This window comes from Nomascus leucogenys, chromosome 11 (assembly GCF_006542625.1).
Source record: "Nomascus leucogenys isolate Asia chromosome 11, Asia_NLE_v1, whole genome shotgun sequence".
NCBI classification, from domain to species: domain Eukaryota; kingdom Metazoa; phylum Chordata; class Mammalia; order Primates; family Hylobatidae; genus Nomascus; species Nomascus leucogenys.
Genome location: NC_044391.1, coordinates 95669444 through 95695307, shown reverse-complemented (window position 1 = coordinate 95695307; position 25864 = coordinate 95669444).

Sequence of the window (25864 nt, the reverse complement as noted above, 5' to 3'; positions counted from 1 at the left end):
TGATATATTAGTCATTAAATAAAGAGGTAGTGGCAATCATACTTTAATGTAGCTAAATTATACTTCAGTAAAAGTTTTTAACACATGACATATTAATTATATGACATTATGCACAATCAGAAAACATAGATAATATTTCAAGAAGGTGTTGTTAATTCACAAGACCAAAAGAACAGACAGAAAGACATAGATACAAGCAAAAAAAAGAAGAAATAAAGAGACCAAGTATATTCATAAAATTTTTTTAATTTTCTAATTTTCTCTAAGAGAGATAATGGGGCACACATCACACTTGCTGAACCCCATTCACAACCTGAATTTTAAAAAGAGGAAAAAGCAAAATAATGTTATACAACCATATGATTATGATGACTAAAATAATAAGACACATAATTATGTTGCAATATTTAAACACAAATTGGCAATGATCTGGCAATTTAGGAGTAGCGAAGTCATAAATAAGGAAAAGGACGTATCTCCATAGATGAGGTAGGCAGCAGAAAGCCTCAGGTAGGTTAAAGTTAGTGAGATTAGTTCCAGCAGGCAGCAAATTTCAACTGTTTTCTATTCATCCAGGTAGTACTAAGCAATTATTCTTCGTGTAACTCCATTGTTGCCACTATGTGTTAGGTTCTGTTTTCAAATTTAAACCAACCTATTACATACCTTTATTACAGGAAAACTTAAACAAAATGCATTTTTGTAAGAGATGTAGAGACAAACTTCAGAATATTCATTTGTTAACCATCATTGATGTCTGCTTTGATGGAGGTGATTTTTGATGTAAAATAAGCCGAAATCACACTGAAATAATGGGAAAAGTTATGAATATAAAAATTTGAATTTATTAAGTATAACCAGAATATACATATATAGATTGTTTTCTTTATAGGAGACTCTACATTAGTTCTAATGGTACTGCTATTATTTGAGTATGTTAAATAAAACAAATGAGTTTCTTAAACAGCAGTCTCATCACCTAACAAGTTTAGGTGTCTACAAGTTAATGATGATTACCAAAACCATTGTCTCAGTTCACTCAAGCTGCTATAATATAACAAAATACTATAGACTAACAAGACATTTATTTCTTACAGTTCTGGAGGCTAAAAGAGCAAGGTACCAGCAGACCTGGTCTCTGGTGAGGGCCCATTTCCTGTTTTATAGGCAGTTCTTTCTTGCTGTGTCCTCACATGGTGGAAGGGGCAAGAGATCTCTAGAGTTTCTTTCTCTTGTTGTTGTTGTTGTTGTTTTTTTTTTTTTTTTTTTTGAGACAGAGTCTCGCTCTTTCGCCCAAGCTGGAGTGCAATGGCGAGATCTTGGCTCACTGCAAGCTCTGCCTCCCGGGTTCACACCATTCTCCTGCCTCAGCCTCCCGAGTAGCTGGGACTACAGGCGCCCACCACCGCGCCCGGCTAATTTTTGTATTTTTTAGTAGAGGCGGGGTTTCACCTTGTTAGCCAGGATGGTCTCGATCTCCTGACCTCGTGATCGACCCGCCTCGGCCTCCCAAAGTCCTGGGATTACATGTGTGAGCTACCACGCCCAGCCTTTCTTGTTGTTTTAAGACACGGTCTTGGTCTGTCGCCCAGGCTGGACTGCAATGGTGTGATCATGGCTCACTGTATCCTCACTCCCACCTCAGCCTCCCATGTAACTGGGACTACAGGTGCACACCACTATGCCCATGTAATTTTTTTTCTTTTTTTTGGAGAGATGAAGTCTATGTTATCCAAGCTGGTCTCAAACTACTGGCCTCAAGCAATCCCCCCCACCTCAGCTTCCCAAAGTGCTGAGATTGAGCCAACAAGCTCAGCCCTTGCAGTCTCTTTTATAGGACACTAGTCTCATTCACGAATACTCTTCCTTCATGACCTAATCACCTCCCAAAGGCTCCACCTCCTAATACCATCACCTTAGGGGTTAAGATTACAATGTATGAAACCAGGAGAGACATAAAACACTCAGTCCATTGCAAGTCAATTCAATTTGTGGCTATGTTAATACCAGAACAAAGCAGAGGAAATATAAGACAAATATCCCACTAAACTCCATGAGACATGTATTAACAGAATGCCACTGTGCATGGCTTTATTTTTTTCTTTTGAGACAGAGTCTCACTCTGTTGCCCAGGCTGGAGTGTAGTGGTGCAATCAGGGCTCACTGCAGCTTGGAACTCCTGGGCTCAAGTGATCCTCCTGCTTCAGCCTCCCAAGTAGCTGGGATGACAGGTGCATGCCACCACGCCTGGCTATTTTTTTTTTATATAATTTTAGATTCAGTGAACATATGTGCAGGTTTGTTACATGCATACATTGTGTAATGGTGAGGTTTGGGCTTCTAGTTTACCCATCACCCAAATAATAAACAATGTATCCAATAGATAATTTTTCAACCTTCATTCCCCTCTCCTTCTACACCCTTTTGAAATCCCATTGTCTATTAATTCAATCTTTATGTCTATGTGTACTCATCATTTAGCTCCCACTTATAAGCAAGAACATGTGGTATTTCATTTTCTGTTTCTGAGTTATTTCACTGAGGATAATTACCTATAAGCCTCCAGCTCTATCTGTGTTGCTGCAAAAGACATTATTTCTTTTCTTTTTTTTTTTTTTTTTTCCCCGAGACAAGGTCTAGCTCTGTCGCCCAGGCTGGAGTGCAGTGGTACAATCTTGGCTCTTTGCAACCTCTGTCTCCCAGGCTCAAGCCCAAGCCAAGCGATTCTTGTGCCTCACCCTTCTGAGTAGCTGGTACTACAGGCATGCATCACCATGCCCGGCTAATTTTTGTTTTTGTTTTTGTTTTTGTTTGTTTGTTTTTGAGGCAGAGTCTCGCTCTGTCGACCAGGCTGGAGTGCGGTGGTGCAATCTCGGCTCACTGCAAGCTCCGCCTCCTGGGTTCACGCCATTCTCCTGCCTCAGCCTCCCGAGTAGCTGGGACTGCAGGCGCCTGCCACCACGCCCAGCTAATTTTTTGTATTTTTTAGTAGAGGCGGGGTTTCACCTTGTTAGCCAGGATGTTCTCAATCTCCTGACCTTGTGATCTGCCCGCCTTGGCCTCCCAAAGTGCTGGGATTACAGGCGTGAGCCACCGCGCCCGGCCTATGCCTGGCTAATTTTTGTATTTTTGGTATAGACGGAGTTTCACCATGTTGACCAGGCTGTTCTTGAACTCCTGACCTCAACTGATCCGCCTGCCTCGGCCCCCAACATTTCATTCTTTTTTATGACCAAATTGTATTCAGTTTTATTTATCCATGCAACTATTGATGGACACTTAGGTTGATTCCGTGACTTTGCTATTGTGAACAGTGTTGCAACAAACATTAAAGAGCATGTGTCTTTTTTGTATAATGATTTCTTCTAAGTAGATAAACAGCAGTGGGATTGCTTAATTAAATAATTCCATTTTTACTTCTTTGAGACATCTCCACACTGTTTTGCACAGAGGTTGTACTAATTTACATTCCCACCAACAGTGTTTGTGTTCCCTTTTCTCTGCATACTTGCCTGTTTTTTTTTTTTGATTTTTTAATAGTAGCCATTCTAAATGGTGTGAGATGATGTCTTATTGTGGTTCTAGTTTGTATTTCTTTGATGATCACTAATGTTGAGCATTTTTTCATGTTTCTTGGCTGCTTGTATGTCTTTTATCCACTTTGCAATGGGGTTGTGTATTTCTTGTTGAGTTCCTTGTAGATTCTGGATGTTAGTCCTTTGTTGGTGGCATAATTTGCTAATAATTTCTCATATTCTGTAAACTGTCTTTTACCTCTATTGGTTATTTCTTTTGCCGTGCAGAAGCATTTTAGTTTGATTAAATCCTATTTGTCTATTTTTGTTTTTGTTACATATGCTTTTGATGACTTCGTCATAAATTCTTTGCCTAGGCCAATATCCAGAAGAGCTTTTCTTTGGTTTTCTTCTATAATTTTTATAGTATCAGGTTTTACATTTAAGTCTTTAATCCAACTTAAATTTTGTATAAAGTGTGAGATAGGGGTTCAGTTTCATTTTTCTGTATACGGCTAGCCAATTTTCCTAGCAACATTTATTGAATACAGTGTCTTTTCTTCATTGTTTATTTTTCTCAACTTTATCAAAGATCAGTTGGTTGCAGGCACATGGCTTTATTTCTGGGTTCTCTACTCTGTTACATTGATCTGATCCTACTTTTGTACCAGTACTATTCTCTTTTAGTTACTATAGCCTTGTAGTGTAGTTTGAAGTCAGGTAATGTGAGGGCTCCAGCTTTGTTCCTTTTGCTTAGGATTGCTTTGGCTATTCGGGCTCTTTCTTGATTCCATACGAATTTTAGGATTGTTTTTTCTAATTCTGTGAAAAATGACACTGGTAATTTGACAGGAGTTGCATTGCATCTGTAGATTACTTTAGGCAGTATGGTCACTTTAACAATATTGATTCTTCCAATCCATGAGCAAGGAATGTTTTTTCATTTGTTTATATCATCTACAATTTCTTTCATCAGTGTTTTGCAGTTCTCCTTGTACAGATCTTTCACCTCCTTGGATAAATGTATTCCTACGTATTTTACTTTCTGTGTGTGTGGCTACTGTAAATGGCACTGTGTTCTTGATTTGGTTCTCAGCTTCAATGTTAAATGCTTTCAACTTTTTCCCATTCAGTATGATGTTGGCTGTGGGTTTGTCGTAGGTGGCTCTCCTTATTTTGAGGTATATTCCTTTTAATGCATAGTTTGTTAAGAGTTTTTATCATGAAAGGATGCTAGATTTTATTGAATGCTTTTTTCTGATCTACTGAGATGAACATACGATTTTTGCTTTTAATTCTGGTTAGTACAAGGCATTTTGAAAGAGACATTGAAAACAGAAGGGTAAGAGAAGGGTAATAAATGAAAAATAGGGAGCATTAAAAAGAAACCCTGGCCAGACGTAGTGGCTCATGTCTGTAATCCTAGCACTTTGAGATGCCGAGACGGGTGGATCACCTGAGGTCGGGAGTTCGAGACCAGACTGATCAAGATGGAGAAACCCTGTCTCTACTAAAAATACAAAATTAGCTGGGGGTGGTGTTGCATGCATATAATAATCCCAGCTATCTGTGATGCTGAGGCAGTAGAATCGCTTGAACTCAGGAGGAGATTGCTGTGAGCCAAGATCATGCCACTGCACTCCAGCCTGGGCAAAAAAGAGTGAAACTCTGTCTCAAAAAAAAAAAAAAAGGAAACCTTCATTCATTCACTTGTTTCAAAAACTTTGCTGAGGGCTAATCTTAATCTTAATATTGAAGCTTTTAAATTATCTTGTGTTTCAAAGATCTCTGAGAAAATTATTTCCTTTGACAATGTTATCCTCATGTTTAAGAATATAAAATCTGTATATTGAGCATACTTACCAAATGTTGTTTTGAACCATTATTATTGCTTCTAATAAAACTCTCATTACTATCTTTTATATGTTGAATGTGTTTGTCTTGCAGGTGGTAGGTGATGGAGACAGAGAAAGAGAGATAAAGAAATACAGAGAGATACCTTGTTAACTCAGAGATATTATAATAAATTTTTATAATGTCATCAGAGATTTTTCTACTCTGAATAATTCAAATAATTGAGCTTTTGCCTTAAAAAAAAATGCAGAATACAAAGAGACTTATCATGTGAGTGCAACTACTTCTGCTTTCTCAAAAGGTTGACCAGGCTTATGGTCTTTGAAAGGGCAACTGAGATAACCATGTGCCCAATACAATTAGAATATATCTAAACTTTTTAATGGTTTACCTATCTTCTTTTTCACACATCAAGTTGCATGGGTAGGGAAAGAGGCTTATAAACAAGAGAAAACCTAACTAACTATTGAAGGAATTCAATCTGGCTAAAACGTGGAATATAAAGAGGAACGGCAAGAGATGAAGTTACATAGGCCAGATAATAAGGGTCTTACAGGTCATGTTAAGGTGATTAAATTTTATTCTGAGGTTAATGAAGAATCTTTGAAAGATGTGAAGCAGGGCTGTGATTTACTTTATAGTAAGATCATTCCTCTATCTGAAATGTGTTAATGGACTTGGAAACACTACAAGCAAAGAGATCAGTTAGGAAGCAGCGGCATTAATCAGCTAAAAGATGAGTTTAAAAAGTTGGGAATCAAAAACGTATTTAAAATTATTTTATGTAAAAAACTATCCCTAAGCCTCCCATTACTGGACAGAAAGTATTAAACAGAAAGTCTTAAAGACAAATCGTTAAATGATAGATCCTAAAGCAGTCTGCTTGTATGTAGCTGATGGCCAATGTTCGTCCAGACAGTATTTTTAAAAAATTTGCCAAACTTTAAAAATCAGGAAATTACACACAGACAGGCACATACATCCAGATTTGTAGCTTCTCTAGATAACAGGAAGATCTTGTAACCTGGGCCATCATTCCCACATAGTAAAAATTGACTACAGCTGGTTAGTGATTACTCCACTTAAATAAGGCATATATTCTCCAGTTTTTTCGAGTCTGCGCAATTTTTTACTTTCTTACCAGCATGGATACCATCTGTTAATTACCATTGATCACCTCTACACTTCAGTCATCTATTTCACCTACATTGCCTCTACAGGCATTTGACATTGGGACTTGTGTATAAAAGAATATGTAAATACTTTACTTAATTTTTAAAAATGACATTCTGTTTTTAGGAGGAAATCAGTGAGTGACAGAAACACAATATACTAGAGATTTCTGAAAGAAACATGTAAAAGGACATGAGAAAGTTAACAGAATAATTCCTTGTATCATCAATGTAAGAGTAATCACAGACCTTTATTTAACTTGGTACCACATAATCACTTGGTGTCACTTTGGTCTTATAACAACTCAAATCTCTTCTCTCCAAAAAAGAAAAAGTACATTTTAAAAGTTCAACTTGGATTTAAAACTTCTCAAAATGAACCAAATACAGAATCAGCTATTCATCAGCTAACTACCTCATCTAGATTTTCTTCAGATAAAATTATTTTAAAAGTGATTAAGAAAGAGAAAGAATACCAAAAGTAAAAGCAGAAACACTTGCCATTTTAGATTATCTTACCAGAAAAGTATTCTAATATTTGTACCAACACTATTTTCAATTAAATCTAATAAGCAAATATAATTCCAAGGATATGAAAAGGAACTGCTAAGATAATTATTCTGAAAGCACTCCAATTAAAGATGAAAATACATAATGCTTTATTTTGGCAAAAGAATGATCCAGTGGCACAGACAAGCAGTCACTTCTGTAACATTTAATAATCTGTAGACGAAATGCAAATAGCAACAACCCCCAAAACCTCTATAAATATAAATCTTAATCAGAATATAAAACTGTGTTCATTTTCTCTTATAGAAAATAAAACAAAAAATAATCTTTACAACACAACCTACGTTGTTAACCATACGTTTTACTATATGAACATCTAATTCATTTTAAAAATTAATATTAAAAGTAATTATATAGCAAGGGAGCTTTTCACAATTTATTCCCAGCTAATATTACATTTTAAAATATGTTTTTAAAACCTAAAGAATAATTTAAACTATAATACTGACAAATATTAGACTTTGAAATTCATTTATTTGATTTTTTCCAAAATTCTTTATTTTTTCAAATTTCAAAATCACTATTCTTTGTATATATAACAACATTTACAGAAATGACTTGTGTGAATTTTTTACCATTTAGCATAAAGACATGTCATTCAAAATTTCTTTTAAGTGAAAAATTAATAAAAATTTAGTAAAAATAGTACTATATATCAGAGTTGTTCCACAACTAACTTATGATTTTAAGCAAAAGTAATATAAAAATGAACCACTTGTATTAGACAAGAGTATACAGATCAATTTTTATCATCTTTGTTAAATGAATAATTTCATAGAAAGCCTTTCGAATTCATTCAAATAAATACCAAGATACATATTAAATAAGCTGATTTTCCTAGGGCAACTGTAAGAAATGAATTGCCAAGTCCAGTCAATTTCTAAAGGCCCTGTGAGCTCTTCTAAACCCAGGTCTAGGTTAGTAAAGTAGAATTATCAGGCAGAAGTGGAATGTCTACAAACAGAAGGTGAGTTACTGTGTGTACTGACGTCAAAGTAGTAAACTCCTTACTCCCCCAAGACAGGAGGAAAAAACAAAGGTCTCATTAAGTAGACAGTATTTCCTTTCATATATACAGCAGTGGGTCAAATGAGGAGATGCATAATTGATATCTGAACAAAGAAGATTTTAAAGATATAATGACTAATGTCATTAACAAATGAAATTGCTCTCAGAATACTGAAAAGATGCAATGAGGAAAAAATGTGCTATTAATGTTTCAGAAGTGCTTGCTCTGCGAACACAACATTTACAACTCCACTAAGAGAAAACAAAGGGACGCAGTATGAAGACCATGAAATATAAAGAAGTTTTTGTTTGCCAATGCAGTTGTACAACAGTATGAAAATCAACAATAAATACTTTACGCCATTCTGGTAGCAAAAGAAGCCAAGCACTTGGGTCAACCTGCCATTTTTTCTCTATTCATGTTTTGTTACTGCTTTTGCTCTTTCCTCCTAATCTACAACTTCTTATCATTTCTTTTCCCTTTTGCCTATGTTTAATGTCTATTGTTATCTAAGACTGCTATTACCACTCATCTAAAGGGTTCTTTCCTTTTTCTAGGCACTGTATTGAGAAAATGTCTAAACTGGCCTGAGATCACCTTGAATCAATGTTGTCAATAATGTTGCCAAACATAATTCCATGATTCAATCCAATTATATATTATCTAAACTTTACTCAGCCTTTAAGGGGTTTTTTTTTTTTTCCAATTGTCAGTTCTCTGATTTCAACCACTTTTCCTAAAAGATTCTCTAGTTTGGCCAAATATTTGTTCTATAAAACTTGATTGCACATCTATAATATTTATTAATATAGTACCTGATATATTAAAAGCTGCCCCTTCAACAGTTTATAGCCTAGCAAGAGTGACAAGCCCTGTAAAATGTGCTAAGTAGTTTATAATGAAAACACATACTGAAAGCTATAATGTAATTAACTAGCAGTTACTATTTGCCCAACTCCATGTTAAAGACTTTTCAAGACACCATTTCATTTTATCCTCAAGGAAGAGGATTTTGCCCCATTTTCAAAAATGAGAACTGGAGATTGTTCAAGGACACATAGCCAGTGCATGGCAAAAGAGAATTTAAAGCAAGATTTTGTTAATTCCAAACCTAGGGGCTTAACAGTTACAAGTCTTAAAAGAATAGTGAAGTATGAGCCCAGCAGAAAAGGGCTATCCTGTGTTTATACTGTGTTCATATCCTCCTATATACATGCATCTCCCCACCTGAATGTCTTTACTGAAATATTATTTTTCTCTCCTTTAGAACTTGCTCCAAACTCACCTCATGATTCCTTCCTGATAATATTGCTTCACTATAATTGCTCCCTCAGAATCTTTGTTTCATTTCTGAAATACATTTAGAGTATTAAATTTGAACTCATTTGTAAACATTCTTTATAAGTAATTTCACAGGTGAGTATTCTATGACCTCAACTAGGTATTATCACACTTGGAAGTAGGTAGCAAGCCACTATTTCTTTTTTACCAGCCTCGGGTACCCAGTGTAGTAATTTACTAATGGTGACATAAAAGTAATTCTTGGGGGGAGCACAAATCAATGATGAAAGAGTTTTACTGAGTAAAAAGCAGTACTGTTATTTTCCAAATTGTCTTTAGTTATACTCTCCAGAGGCTGATAATAAAACATCATACATTAGATCAAAGAAAAATAGAAAAAAATTTATAAAATTTTGAGGAAAGAACAATAACATAAAAGCAAATAAACTCCTATGAAAAAAGAGCCCAAATGTGAAATAGGATCTACAATATACAACTTCATCTATTCATATGTACAAATATTTCCATTTCCCTATAGAAAAGACTAATCACTGTTTAGTAATTAGTCAACTCTCTTGATAGTGAAACAAGTAAAAATATATATAATCCTTGGTTAGATTCATGGATATAACTGAATATAAGCATTTCATATTTTATGTCTTGAACTGGAAATTTTATATAGCAATTGGTTTTCTATTATAGATATTTTTCATATGGCTTTTTATATACTCATTTTTTCTTATGAAACATATACATAGAGACTTTGTTGTTGCTCTTGCCCCAGACTATGTTTAAGGCAGCGAGTGGCATGTGAAGTGCGACCACAGCCATTAAAGCTAGGAACAATACGCATTCACAATTTTAAAACATTAAAATATAAAATTAAAGGGCAAAATATGGAGCATCATTTTTACAAAGGTAGTGGGTGGAAAATTCATTATCTTAACAGTGAGCAACAGAATCATTCTTATAGAGGGAATTAATTTAGAAAAAAAACATTGATAATTCACTTGGGGTGAAAATAGGATCAAAGAGCCTGCTATGTTAGGTTCCAGTATATAAATAAGGATAGCTAATCTGCTTTGCATCATAAATGATCAAAAATGTACGGATAGGTGGGTACAGAGAAGAGGGCTGACAAGGGGAAGAGACAGACAAAAAAAAGACATCAGTAATACTGAATTAAACAAAGGCAAGACATGATGCTGAAGGAAGTGGCAAAATTAAAATCTGGTGTTAGAGTAACAAAAGGACTTTCAAGAACAGATGTCTCATATTTCATATGAAATTCTTTGTTAGTATTACACTGAAGTGCTGTACTTCCAAATCCAGATATTTATAATAAGGTGTAATTTTTTATGTCTTTTATGGGTAGATTTTGTAAATCAAGATGAATTTCAAATCTGGAACAACACAATGGAAAAACGTTCAGCAAGCATAGATGACAAAAAGATCTCTAAATCGAATTTATTCAGTAAAAGCAAGAACTCACAGAAAGCAACAATATTGAACAATATGAAATTCCTCTTTTACCTTACCTCTGCAAAGGATTTTGTAATTCCAAACGAAATAAGAGTCCAGTGGATCTTACCAATCTTTGGAAACAAATAGATACAGTCTAAGGAATATTTGAAATTTACATGAAATTAGAAAGATGCCAGTTATATAATTATAAACTATAATTTAAATGTTGATATTCATTAAAAATAGATGAAATAATTAAATTGGTATGTACGGGTGAAAAAATAAATCATTAAGAGAAGTAGATACTTAGAATAAATTATCTAGATGGAGATATATACAATACCAGCATGTCATTAAAATTCAAGCTTATGGCTGGGTGTGGTGGCTCACGCCACACCCAGGGAAGTGTAATCCCAGCACTTCAGGAGGCCGAGGCAGGTGGATCAGGAGATCAGGAGTTCAAGACCAGCCGGACCAACACGGAGCAACCCTGTCTCTACCAAAAATACAAAAGTTAGCCAGGCATGGTGGTACACGCTTGTAATCCCAGCTACTCAGGAGGCTGAAGCAGGAGAATTGCTTGAACCCGGGGGGCAGAGGTTGCAGTGAGCCGAGATTGCGCCATTGCACTCCAGCCTGGGCAACAGAGAGAGACTCCGTCTCCCAAAAAAAAAAAAAAAAAAAAAAAAAAAAATTTCAAGCTTATTTGCTGGCACTGGTCATCTTTGTTTGAAAGAAACTATAGGTTTCCACTTAAATCAAGGTGAAGTAACAGATACAGGCTTTATGTGCCCATCTTATTAAGAAAACCAGAATAACTATATAAAAACACTGTTTTCAGGCAATGAACAAGAACGCTGAACTATGATTCTGAGCGAAGGGAAACAAGAAAATCAATCCCCATGCAGTCTCCGAGAGGTAGCAGAGAAAGAAGGAAGCCACACAGAACTTTGCTATCTCACTGAGTTGAGGAGACAGAGATCCGTTTCGGGAGGCCAAGGCAGCTAAAATTTGTGGGAAACAATACTGAGGATACTAAGGCTATCCAAAAATAGATCTCTAAAGATCTGCATGGAGATCCATTCCAGATATTAACTCACAATTGATCTGCCGACGTGTGAGTAGAAATCACTTAAGACCAGGAAAAGAATCACTGGAAAATTGTACAGCAAACAATTTTCAGAGTTCACAACAGTTCAGAAGACAGATTTCCACCATTTATAATGAAGAGACACCCAAGAACACTGGGGACATTCAGAAGAGACCCCAGAGAGTCATGCTTTAGTGAGTGCAGCTGGAGAAAAAAAGACATATCATCTACAAGAGAACAAAGATGAGAATTACAGACAACTTTTCATCAGAAACTATCAAAGACAATGGAGCATACTTTAAAACACTAAAATAAGACAGTGAAATCATTAATTTACCAATCTAAGCCCAACAAAAATATCTTTTAATAATTAAATACATTTTTCAGACAAAAACTCAAAAAATTATTGCTACTACATAAGAAATGATAAAGCAAGTTCTTAAGGTAGATGTAAAATTACATAAATAGAAATTTGCATCTATACAAACAATAAAGTTATAAAAATGGCAAATGTATGATAAAGCATATAAGGATTCTCAGTTTAAACACTTTAAAAATAATTGTTTAAGGCAAAAATTATTGTAGGGTTTAGTAAACTTATAAAAGTAAGAAAACAGGGAAGAGGAAGGAAAATGGAAGTATACTATCTTAAGATTCTTATACTTTTACATGAAGTGGAATAACATTATTCGGTGGTAGACTCTGAAAAGTTAAACATCATGTTGTCAACTTTGGAGTAAACACTAAACAAATAAACAAAAAGGCGCACATGCTGAGACAAGAGTGGAAATAAAATATCATACAATATGTCCATTTTATCTAAAAGAAAGAAAAAACAGGGTGACAGTAGCAAGAAAAAAAAACAGATAAGAGAAATATAAAACAAACACCAAGATAGATTTAAACCTACACATAGAAATAATTACATGGAAAATAAATGGTCTAAATGCTCTAATTAAAAGGTAGAGCTTGTCAAATTGAATTTAAAAAAACTATTTACCATCTAACCAGAAAAACTACTTGAAATATGAAAAAAATAGATTAAAAGTAAAGGCTGAAAGATAAATAATATGCAAACACTAGCCAAAAGAAAGCTGGAATTTCTTATTAAATCAGAAAAGAAGTTCTGAGAGCAACGAGTAATATTAATACAAAGAAGAGAGTTACATAGTGATAAAGGGGTCGATTCATCAGGAGGACATAATAGTCCTAAAAGTTCATGCATTTCATAAATATCTTTAAAATACATGAAATAAAAGCTTACAGAACTTAAAGAGAACTAGAAAATACATAAATTAGAGACTTCAACATGTCTTTCTCAGCAATTGATAAAACAAGTGGAGAAAAAAAATCAGTACATATACAGAAGACTTAATACCATTAACTGACTTGATCTAATTAACATTTGTAGCCCATTCCATATTTATAAAGTGCATGTGGAACAATCACCAAGATGGATCACATTCTGGGTCATAAAAAAATCTTAATAAATTTAAAAGATTAAAATTATACAAAGTATGTTTTTCTCACCATAAGAGAATTAAATTATAAACCAATAACAGAAATATATATGGAAAATCCCAAATATTAGAATCCCAAAACTCTTTCAAATGACACATGGATCAACAGAATTATAATAGAAATTAGAAAACATTTTGATTGAAAGAAAATGAACACACATCCTGTCACAATTTATGGAAAGCAATTAAGTCGGTGCTTAGAAGTAAATAGGCTTAAATGCTCATGTTAGAAAAAGAAAACTCTTAAATCATCTTACTTAAGCTTCCACCTTAAGGAAGTTAAAAAAAAAGTAAAAAAACTGAATCCTAAAATAAACAGAAAGAAGAAAATAATAAAGGTGAAAGCATAAATCTATGAAATAGAAAATGGACAAATACAGAAAATCAATAAAACCAAAAGCTGGTTATTTAAAAGAATCAATACAATTGGTAACCCTCTAACCAGATTTATCAAGAAAAAGAAATAAGAGAGAAGACATCACTCAGATTATACATGCATCAAAAGCATAAGGAGAAAATATTATGAACAACAAATGCCAATATATTCAATAACTTAGATGAAACAAAAAAAATCCTTGAAAGGTGTGACTCAACATGAAATAGATAATACAAATATCCATTCTCAAAGAAAGATGTTAAACTTAAGTTTCAAAACTTTCTCAAAACAAAATTTCAAGCCTATCATAGCTCACTGGGGAATTGTATCAAACGTTTAAGCAAAAAAACAAAACAAAAGTAAATTGATTCAACATAAACTTTTTTCAGAAAATCCAAGAGGAAGGACATTTCCCAACTCATATGATGAAGCCAACATTATACTAACTCAAAACCAAAAACATCACAAGAAAGGAAAACTACAAATCAGTATGTCTTATGATCACAGACATAAAAATAAGTCCTTAATATTTTAGCAAATTTAATTTCCCAATATATAAAACACATAATAATAAAACATGACTAAGTGAATGCAAGATGGACTTAGGATTCAAAAAATATATTATGTAGTTCCCCATAACAAACTAAAAAAGAAAAGAAAAAAAATGATCATCTCAACAGATGTCAAAAGGCATTTCACAGAATTTGACACCTATTCATGATAAATATTTTAGGCAAAGTAGAAGGGAACTTCTCAATCTTATACATGGCATCTGTTAAGGACTGCACTGCATCCCCCCAAAATTCATATGTTGAATCTCTAACCCTCAGACTGTATTTGGAGATAGGGTCTTTAAGGGCATAATTAAGGTAAAATAAGGTAGCAAGGGTGGAGCCCTAATCTGATAGGATTAGTGTCCTTATAAAGAAAGGAAGAGACAGCTGTGCTCGGTGGCTCACGCCTGTAATCCCAGCACTTTGGGAGCCCAAGGTGGGCAGAGTGGGCGGACTACAAGGTCAGGAGATCAAGACCATCCTAGCCAACATGGTGAAACCCCGTCTCTACTAAAAATACAACAACAACAAAAAATTAGCTAGGCGTGGTGGCAGGCACCTGTAATCCCAGCTATTCAGGAGGCTGAGGCAGGAGAATCACTTGAACTCAGGAGGCGGAGGTTGCAGTGAGCAGATATCATGCCACTGCACTCTAGCCTGGCAACAGAGCAAGACTCTATCTCAAAAAAAAAGGAAGAGACACCAGAGCTCTCTCTCTCTCCCCACCCCCTATGAGAAAATAAATTGCCATTATTTAAGCCACCCTGTTAGAGATATTCTTTTATAGCAGCCTGAGAAGACTAATAAAGCATCTCTGAAAAGCCTACAGCTAACATCCTTCTTTATATGGTGAAATACTGAAAGCACTGAATGCTTTCTCTCTAAGTTAAGAAACAAAAAAGGATGTCTGCTATTGCCACTTATATATTCAATATTGTACTGGACACATAAGCCAGTAAAAGAAGGCAGGAAAAAGAAAAAAAAAAAGGCATACAGTTTGAAAACAAAGGAAAAAAATACATTTTCAGGAAAGAAAAATTGTCCATAATTGTCCATGCAGAAAACGGTGAGGAATCCACACGAAGATACTAGAACTAATAAATGAGCTAACCAGGTACACAGGATACAAAGTCTACATAGAAAAATCAAAAGTGACATTTCTATATAATAACAACAAAAATTAGAAATTAATTGTTATTATATATTTTTTGAGATGTGTTTGCCACGTTACCCACGCTGGTGTCAAACTTGGGAGCTCAAAGACATCTGTCCACCTCGGCCTCCCAAAGTGCTAGGATTACAGGTATGAGCCACTGCACCCAGCCAGAAATTAAAATTTTTTTAAGTGCCACTTCAAATGACACCAAAATATGAAATGTTTAGGAATGTTTTAAATATGCGCAAGTCTTGTGCCCTGCAAATGACAAAACTTTGCTGACACAAGTTAAAAATGACATCAATAAGTGAAAATACAACAACTGAGTCTTTCAGTTTATGAAATACTCAATATTGTTACAATGTCAATTCTCCCCAAATTGTTCTATTGACCAACAAAATTGAAATTAAAATTTCAGCAGGCTTTTTTGTAGATGTTGGCGTATTTTTCTTATACTTTATGTGGAAATACAAAGGACATTAGTCATTAAGGAAATGCAAGTTAAAACCACTATACACCCAGGGACCAGGTGCAGTGGCTCACACCTGTATTCCTGGCACTGTTGGAGGCCGAGACAGGCGGATCACAAGGTCAGAAGATCGAGACCATCCTGGCTAACACAATGAAACCCCATCTCCACTAAAAATACAAAAAATTAGCCGGGCGTGGTGGCAGACGCCTGTAGTCCTAGCTACTCAGGAGGCTGAGGCAGGAGAATGGCATGAACCTGGGAGGCAGAGCTTGCAGTGAGCCGAGATCGTGCCACTGCAGTCCAGACTGGGCAACAGAGCAAGACTTCGTCTCAAAAAAAAAAACCACGATACATCTAATAGCTAAAATTTTAAAAACTGGCCATACTAAGTGTTGGCAAGCATGTGAAACAACTAGAATTCTCATACATTGCTAGTGGAAATGCAAAATGGTTCAGACATTTATAAAACAAGTTGGCAGTTTTTTATTTTATAAAGTTATACATATAAACATATACTTACTTCAACTCATTAATCTCACTTCTTTTTAATTTACCCTAGGAAAATAAAAACTTATATCCATGCATGGACCTGTATGAGAATGTTCACAACAGCTTTATTCACAAAAGTCAAAACTCAGCTTAATTCATGATACCTAAATGTCCATATGTGGATAAACAAGTTGTAGGATAGCCATAAAACTGATTACTACTCAGCAATAAAAAAAAGAAACTACTTGAACGTGAACAACATAGATGAATCTCACAAGCATTATCCTGAGTGAAAAAAGCCAGACATAAAAGACTATCTGCTGTAGTCTTTTATGTAAAACCTAAAAACTGTTGTGTAGAAAGCAGATCAATAGTTGTCAGAGTTCAGCAGTAGAGGAGGAGGATTGACTGCACAGAGACGTGAGAAAAATTGTTGTGGAGAAGGATATATTCTCTATTGAATGTAGTGGGCTATATACCTATTAATGCATGTATACAAATTGTACTTCAATAAGGGTGATTACAAAAATAAGAAGAAACTGTATTGAAATGTATTTAAAAAATTAGTGAGAAAAACTCACAGGTATTTCACTGGAGATGGAAGGAAGGTAAGAAGAAAACCCCATTCATTTAGTTTGTAGCTCTTGAACAACATCCCCAACATAGAATACCTAAACTTCCTCAGAGCATAGTTTGAAAACATCTTTTATAAGTGAAGCATTTTAAATCAATAAGGAGGGCTGTGCTATTCATTAAGGGTACTAGCCATTGGAAATAAAACATTAAACTTTTGCCTTAAATCATATATAAGAATAAATTCCTTATAGGATTAAACATAAGAATCAAACTTCAAAAAGCAGCTGAAGAAAAATTTAAATAATTAATCTTATAACTTTATATAGGAAAAGCTTTTGTAAGCATAGCTCCACAGCCAGAAACCAGAAATAAGGACAAGATAAACAGATATTGAGAGGAAATAAAAATAAAATTAAAATTGACAATTTGGGGGAAAAGGCTAAAATATAAATGAGACAAATTATTAATATCCTTAATAAATACAAGGAGTTACTACATAGAAATAAGAAAAAAAGGCCCATACTAATAAAAAAATAAGAAAAAGATATAACCAAGATATTCACGAAAGAAGTGCAATGGCTACTAAACATTTCAAAATGTATTCAACGTCAATAAATAAACCAATGCTGAGATACCAAATTTCACACACCTAGTTACTTGTAAGAGTGTGATAAAGGTGCACTTTCAAATATTGCTGATAGAAGTGTAAACTTACATCTTTCTAGAAAGTATTTTGTAATAAATACCAAATGTCTAAAATTTTATCATTTTTAATTTTAAAATTTATTCTATAATCAGATAGATATTAAAAGCCATTTCAGAATCGTTTATATGGTGAAAAACCAGATATTCTAAATGTTTATCAATATCAGATGTCACAGACAGCATTTTTAATGCAAAGCCGTTAAAAATGAAGACATAGACCGGAGGTAGTGGCTCAAGCCTGTAATCCCAGCACTTTGGGAGGCCGAGGCAGGTGGATTATTTGAGGTCAGGAGTTTGAGACCAGCCTGGCCAACATGGTTAAACCCTGTCTCTTCTAAAAATACAAAAATTAGCCGGGTATGGTGGTGGGTGCCTGTAATCCCAGCTACTCGGGAGGCTGAGACAGGAGAATCACTTGAACCTGGGAGGTGGAGGTTGCAGTGAGCCAAGATCACACCACTGCACTCCAGCCTGGGAAACAGAATGAGACCCTGTCTCAAAAACAAAACAAAACAAAAAGATATAAACCAATAATTATTGACATAGAAAGATGTACGAAGCAAGTAGCTAGATTGACATAGAAAGATGTACAAAGCAAGTTGCTAGATAAAAAACGATTATATCTTCAGAGTAAACTTATTGAAAAAAATCCATCATCCTACTCATCTCAATGATGATCTCATCTCCTCCCCTCTCTAAACACACATACGTGCACACACACAGACACACACATGCTTGCACACGCAGAGACACACCCATGGGTCTGGAAAGTATACACTAAAAGATCAATACAAGTTATTCATGAGTGGTGAAATTAGGAAAAGTTTTATTTTCCTCTTTATATTTGTCTATATTATCTAAATTATTTACGTGTAATAAAAAATATCTTTATGGACTATTTGTAAGTTCGAATTTCAAATTGGGCAAGAGAAAGTAAATTTGGAAGCTTTCTAGAAATTAAAAAATGAGCTGTAGCTGGTCATCATAATCAAAGTTTACATAAAATACAATCTACGATGATTTTTTTAAAGTGTCAGAATAAAATACTAGAAAAATGCCTTGAGGAGTTCTTTCCCACATGAAATGCTACTTAAGGACCTACTAAACAGTGTCCTTTCACTACCCTTATCCCTCATGCTTTATGTTATGATGACTTTATAGCTCCAACAAAAGATAGCACAGGCTTTAAGTTCATTTCATTTAAAATTGTTTCTCAGCTAGGTCTTAAGAAAACAGAACGAAACTGTGGTTTGTGGCTTATTTGAGAAAGATAACCTTGAATCTTAAACCTTCTCTGGCATTTTCTTGATCTTCACTAACCATGACCAAGGTAGAATGGTCTCATCTGCAAATTACTAAAAATAATCAGCGCTTAGAAGTGACCTTGGATAAAGCAATGTTAAATTGGTCAGGAAATTTTTTTGAGGCATCACTATTATTAACTCACAATTTTTTCATTTCACTCTGCCACTGATGCTTGGCAGGTTATAATTTTTCATTTTTGCACCTGGATGAAACTCAGTGAAGTAGAGATTATGGAGATAGTGGTGAAGAATTTTTACAATGGGATTTTCCCCTCATTCCATAATATTAGGTTACAAAATGGATCTCTATTTGAGACAACTTATCAGCTGAAGATACATAATCAGACTGTTAAATAACAGTAATGATCTACAGTATATTTTAAGTTTTTTAAAAGTGCTGCCTTCTATTTTGAGAGTTGATGTTATGACCAATTTGTGTACTTGGAAACATTTCCATTAGTGGAGATGGTTTAGGCTGATTATCCTTTTGACATCTTGATGCCTTCATGACATAGTATGCTGGAGTTAAAGAAAATGACTATAAAAACAGAAAACACTTCTCTATACGAGATGTCTAGTGACATAGCTTGAAAATAAACTTGTACTACTACTAATGAAGAAGAGCTCATCTTAAACAGGTGGCAACTATTTTTTGTGCATTCTTTCTCCTTTATTTTCATAAGACCAGTTCCAATGCCACTAGTCAGGTCTGGTGACATGTATCTATACCTATATTCTTTCAGAATCTCCTTTCAGGATGCTACTTACTCCTGACCAGCATATAATAGGCAATAAATAGAAGTAAACTCTCATTCCTTTAAGTAAGAGAGGGTAGAAATTCCTTTAAAAATCAAGAATTATTCTCTGAAACAGAAGACAATGTTTAAACAGATAGTTAGGATGGAAGCCTAGAGACCAGTCTCTTCTACTCTGCATAAACTAAGAAATGCCCACTTAAGTCTCCAATTCTCTTATCTCGATTTTACCAATAGCATCTAATTGCATGTAGAGCCATGTCTGGTTTGAATACCAAACTAGAAACAAGTACTTCCTAGAAAAACCATTTAATATTCCCAGTGTATCACTCCATATTCCTTAATAAGGAAACTAAATTGCTATTCTCCCCCCCCAAACATTTGCACTGGGGTATTGGCTCTAACTGTAGAATAAATATTCTGTTCCTCTAAAAATTTATATATTATTTTACCATAGAATGTTATGATGCCTTCACAATACAATTTAGATAAAAATGAATCTTTTACCTGATCTTTATTTGTCCAACCACTGGCAAAATATATAAACTGACAGAATAGCTGTATAGTTAAGAACTCTCCTTTGAGTGCCTACAATACCTGAGAATTTAACAGATCATATGCTTTTGTAGAACAGCTTATAGTAACATTTTGTTTTAACTAAAGTTCTAGAATAATATGCAAAAATGCAATTAACCATACATCCAGGTGAAGCTGGGCCTCTAGTCTAAATGTATTTTAAAAACAACTGGTAAAAATCTAGTATGAAATATGTACATTTTCTCTATTAATCTGTGTATTTTACTACAAGAATCTTTGAAAGAAGGGTTCATTACATTTCAATAAAAGAAAAATTCTGACCCAAATTTGGAAATCTTTGTGTATTTGTAAAATTATTAAATGTTTAAAGGAAGTCTATATTGTTCTTCTTGTATTAGAAGACAACCAAGTGAAATATCTACCAACTCCAGATTATTTCCTTTATTCTAAATTGCAGGCTTTTAGAATTTTTTAGAATAAATTGCATGCATAGCATTTCTAGTATTAAGTGAAATAAGCACAAATCTCAGTGAGCTATTTTAGTCTTAAGTAGTCAAATAATTAAACAATATTTTTAAGTATTTTTGAAAAACCATAAATCTTCTCATAAAAAATAGAGTTTGGACAATTATATTTTTATCTGTAAAGTATACTAAATCAGATCTCCAAAAATAAATATTATCTGTACCTTAAGAAAATGCTAATTTTGAATAACTCCTTTTTTAAAAAAATTTTTGTGTTCTTTTAATTACTGACTGGCATAAGCATAATAAGATGAAAAATATAAATGGCTAAGTTATGGTTAGGTTTTCTTAAGAAAAACCTATCATGGACTATTTGTAGCAACTGGAAAAGACTTATGTAAATTCAGAAACATGGCAGACATTTTCTATATTAGAGTACTCAGGCATACTACCTGGGAGGTGCCAGACACTGTCTCATGTCCTATATGTCTCTTGATGCCTTACAAATTTTATCTTCAACTCTCAGAAATCTAAGCATAGCCAAACAGCTCATTCCAATTTGCTTTGTTTCCAAATTGAATACCTCATTCCTTTTACATTGTCAAAGTTTTCTGAAAGTAGTAATATGAAAGATAAGATTTTTTTTTGTAAGATGGAGTATCACTCTGTCGCCCAGGATGGAGTGCAGTGGCGCGATCTCAGCTCACTGCAACCGCCACCTCCCAGGTTCAAGCAACTCTCTTGCCTCTGCCTCCTGAGTAGGTGAGACTACAGGCGCACACCACCACGCCTGGATAATTTTTATATTTTTTGTAGGGACAGGGTTTCACCACGTTGGCCAGGCTGGTCTCGAACTTCTGACCTTGTGATCCACCCACCTCTGCCTCCCAAATTGCTGGGATTACAGGCATCAGCCACTGTGCCTGGCAAGATTATCTTTTATTCATATCAAGCTTGCTACATAACACCTTGGAAACACAACAGTTAGAAAAGTATAATGTTGCTGAAAATTTGGAAAAATTATTACTCTCCCCTATTAACAGGTTCCCTTATTCAAAATAGTCAGGTTTAATATCATATATCTGAATAATACATAAATATTCAAATGAAAATAACTGACTAATAAAAATTACACTTTAAAAAATAAAAGATTTGAGGTAATTTAATGACCATAAATAATGTGTGTCATAATGCTATATCAGTATTTATCAGGCCATTGCAACACAGCTATTAAATGAGAATGATGCCTTTCAAGAGTAGAAGTACTGCAGGTAGTTAGGATAGCAGAAGAAATTTTGTGCAGTAAAAAAAATTAAAAAGTACCACAAGAATGTAAATTTGAAGTGAACTATAACTGTTATATTTTCTAACAACAAAAAAATTCATTTAGAGCAATGCTTTTTAAGCATGGTTAACCTGAAATTAAGAGAATGTATACTTTGCAAATCAGACAGTATGTCTTATTTAACAGATGACTGCTTTCAGGCTATCATGGGAAAATAATGGAAGGGAAAACACCAGTCTTCAAGCATGCATTAATGTCTTCTATTCTGCTCCAGAGGAGAAAAGAGTAACTTTCGCTTAAGCTTCTGTTTTCCTTCTTAACCTATAAAATAAAAAACTAATCCAAGAAAAATAAACTCAACATGATCAAAAAATAGCTCTTACATATGCAACCTTTAATTCAAAACTATAATAAACTACTGTTAAAAAAGAGAAAAAGAACAGAAAATTATAAACAAGTAAAAGAAATGAGAGAATATATTAAAAATTAAGGAAACAAAAAATAGAAAACAGTGGAAAATTCAATGACATCAAAATATGATTCTTTGAAAGAATTAGGTGGAGAACAATAAACTTCTAGCCAGATTAATGAAAGCAAAAAAAGAAAAAAGTTATAAATTACCGATATAAGAAATCAGACATAAGGCATCACTCCAAATGCTACAGCTATTATAGTATTAAGAGAATATTATGAAAAATTTTAAGTCAATACATTCTACAACTTAGATGAAATGGAAAAAAATTCTTTTAAAGACACAAACTGCCAAAGCTCATTCAAGAATAAATAAATAGCCATTTGTTGTCCTATACCTTTTAAAGAAATTGAATCTGTAGTTAAAACTCTTCCCGCAAATAAAAATCCAGACCCAGATGGCTTCACTGGAGAAAATTCCTAAACACTTAAAAAGCAAAGTCTCAAAAATCTACCCGAAAACTAAGAGGAAGGAATATTTCCCAACATTCTATGTGGCCAGCATTATCCTACTACTATCTTAGTATAAGAAAAAAAAATTGAGACCTATATGCCTTATGTAAGTAAATGTAAAAATTAAAATAAAATTTTATCCAATACAAGCCGGGTGTGGTGGCGGGCACCTATAATCCCAGCTACTCGGAAGGCTGAGGCTCAAGAATTGTTTGAACCCAGGCAGAGGAGGCTGCAGTGAGCTGAGACTGTGCCACTGCAGTCCAGCCTGGGCTACAGAGCCAGACTCCATCTCAAAAAAAAAAAAAAAAAAAAAAAATTATCCAATGGAATCCAAAAATATAATGACCAAGGTGGATTTATCCATTTATCCCAGGGATGCAAGGCTGGCTTAACATTTAAAAAGTAATCAATATAATTCACCATAATAACAGACTGATAAAGAAAAAATATGATCATTTCAATGCATGCAGGAAAATTGTTTACAAAATCCCATATCCATTCACGATAAAATTTCTCAGCCTACTAGAAATAGAAGGATAGGAATAGAAGGAAACTTCCTCAACATGATAAAGGTATTTTTAAAAAACAATGTCCATTTAACATCATAATTAATAAAGAAAGAATGAATGTTTTCCTCCCAAAATCAGGAAGAACACAGGTTGTTTGATCTTCCAACTTTGATATAACATTACACTGGAGGTTCTAGCCAGAGAATTGTGTGCATCTGTGTTTGGGGAGTGGGAGGAGGGGAAAAAATAAAAGACATTCAGATTGGGAAGGAAGAACCAAAACTGTCTTTATAAATAATTATATAGGACATGATCATCTATTACAGATGATCCAAAAGAATTTACAAAAAATAGCTATTACAAATAAATGATTTTAGTAAGGTGGTAGGATCCAAGATCCACATATAATACATAAAACTATATTTTTTTATGCTGGCAACAAATAATCAGAAATTCGAGTTTAGAAAACAAAAGCCATCTGAAATCACATCAAAATTATGAAATATTTAATGATAAATTTGATAAAAGGTGTACAAGACCTATAAACTGAAAATAAAACATTGTCAAGAGAAATAAAAAAGATACATGTAAACAGAGAGGCACACCTTTTTTCAAGGGTCAGAAGACTCAATAGCATTAAAATGACAATTGTCCCCAAATTGATGTGTATATTCAACATATCCTGAACAAAATTCCAGAAGGATTTTTACAGAAATTTAAAAACTTATTCTAAAATTCATGCAGAAATCCAAATAACCTAGGCTAGCCAAAATCACTTTGAAAACAAAGAACAAATTTGCAGTTGGGCTAACTCTACCTGATTAAAAGACTTATTATAAAGCTATTGTAGTCAAGAAAGTACAGTGTCAGCTTAGAGACAGCCAAATAGATCAATGGAACAAAAGAGAGATTCCAATGACAGACCCACATATACATGGACAACTGATTTCTTTACCAATTAAAAAAAGACAATTTAGTGGAAAATGGATAGTCTTTTCAATAACTGATGCTGAAACGATTAAAAATCCATATGCAAACAAAAAGAAAAGGCAAGCTGACCCATAATTTAATACATAAAAAATATTCAAAATGGATCACAGATCTAAACTTAAAATTGTAAAACTTTTAGAATAATACATACAAGAAAAGCTTTGTGTGCTTGGGACGGGGATAGGCAGAGCTGTCTTAGTATAATACCATAAAGGAACACTCTATAAAAGAACAAAGTGGAAAACTGAATTGCATCAAAATTAAATACTTCTGCTATTTAAATGACACTGTTAAAACAACGAAAAGACAAGTCACAGGATAGGAGAATATATTTGCAAACTATGTATCTGATAACTTGTATCCAAAATGTAGGAGGAACCCTTATATCTCAACAACATAAAGAACTTTCAAAACTTAACAAAAGCCCAATTGAAAATCTGATAACAGATTTAAACAGACATTTCATCAAAGAAGATACAATAGTTCCCCTTATCCAGGGAGTATATGTTCCAAGATCCTCAGTGAATGCCTAAAACCACAAATAGTACCAAATCCTACATATACATTTTCCTATACATACATGCCTATAATAAAGTTTAATTTATAAATTAGACACAGTCAGAGATTAACAATTATAACTTATAAAAAAGATTAATTGTAATAATATACTTTAATAATAGTTGTATGAGTGTATTCTCTCTCAAAATAACTTACTGTTCTAGAATTGCCCTATTTTTTGTTTACTGCAGGTTACTAAAACCATGGAAAGTGAAAATGAGGATAAGGGTGGACAATTGTAAACGGATGGCAAATAAGCAAATGTAAACATGTTCAACATCAGTAATCATTAGGGAAATGCACATTAAAACCACAAAGGGATACCACTATGCTTCTATTAGAATAGCTAAACATAACCACACCATAGGAAGTGTTAGCAAGATGTGAAGAATGTAGAACTCTCATACACTGCAGACCGGGATGTAAATGTACACCCACTTTGGAAAATAGTTTGATAGTTTATTTAAAAGATAAACATATATATTTTATATATATATGTTTATATATAGTTTATCTTTTAAAGAAACTATAATATATATATTATGCAATCCAGCAATTCCCCTTATTTTCTCAACAGAAATAAAAGCACAGGTCTATACACAGTCTTATACATGAATGTTCGAAGCAGCTTCATTTGTAAGAGCCAAAAACTGGAAAATCTCAAATGTTTATTAACAAGGAAAAAGATTAACAAATTGAAGCTTACTAAAGCTTATCTATACAATGGAATAC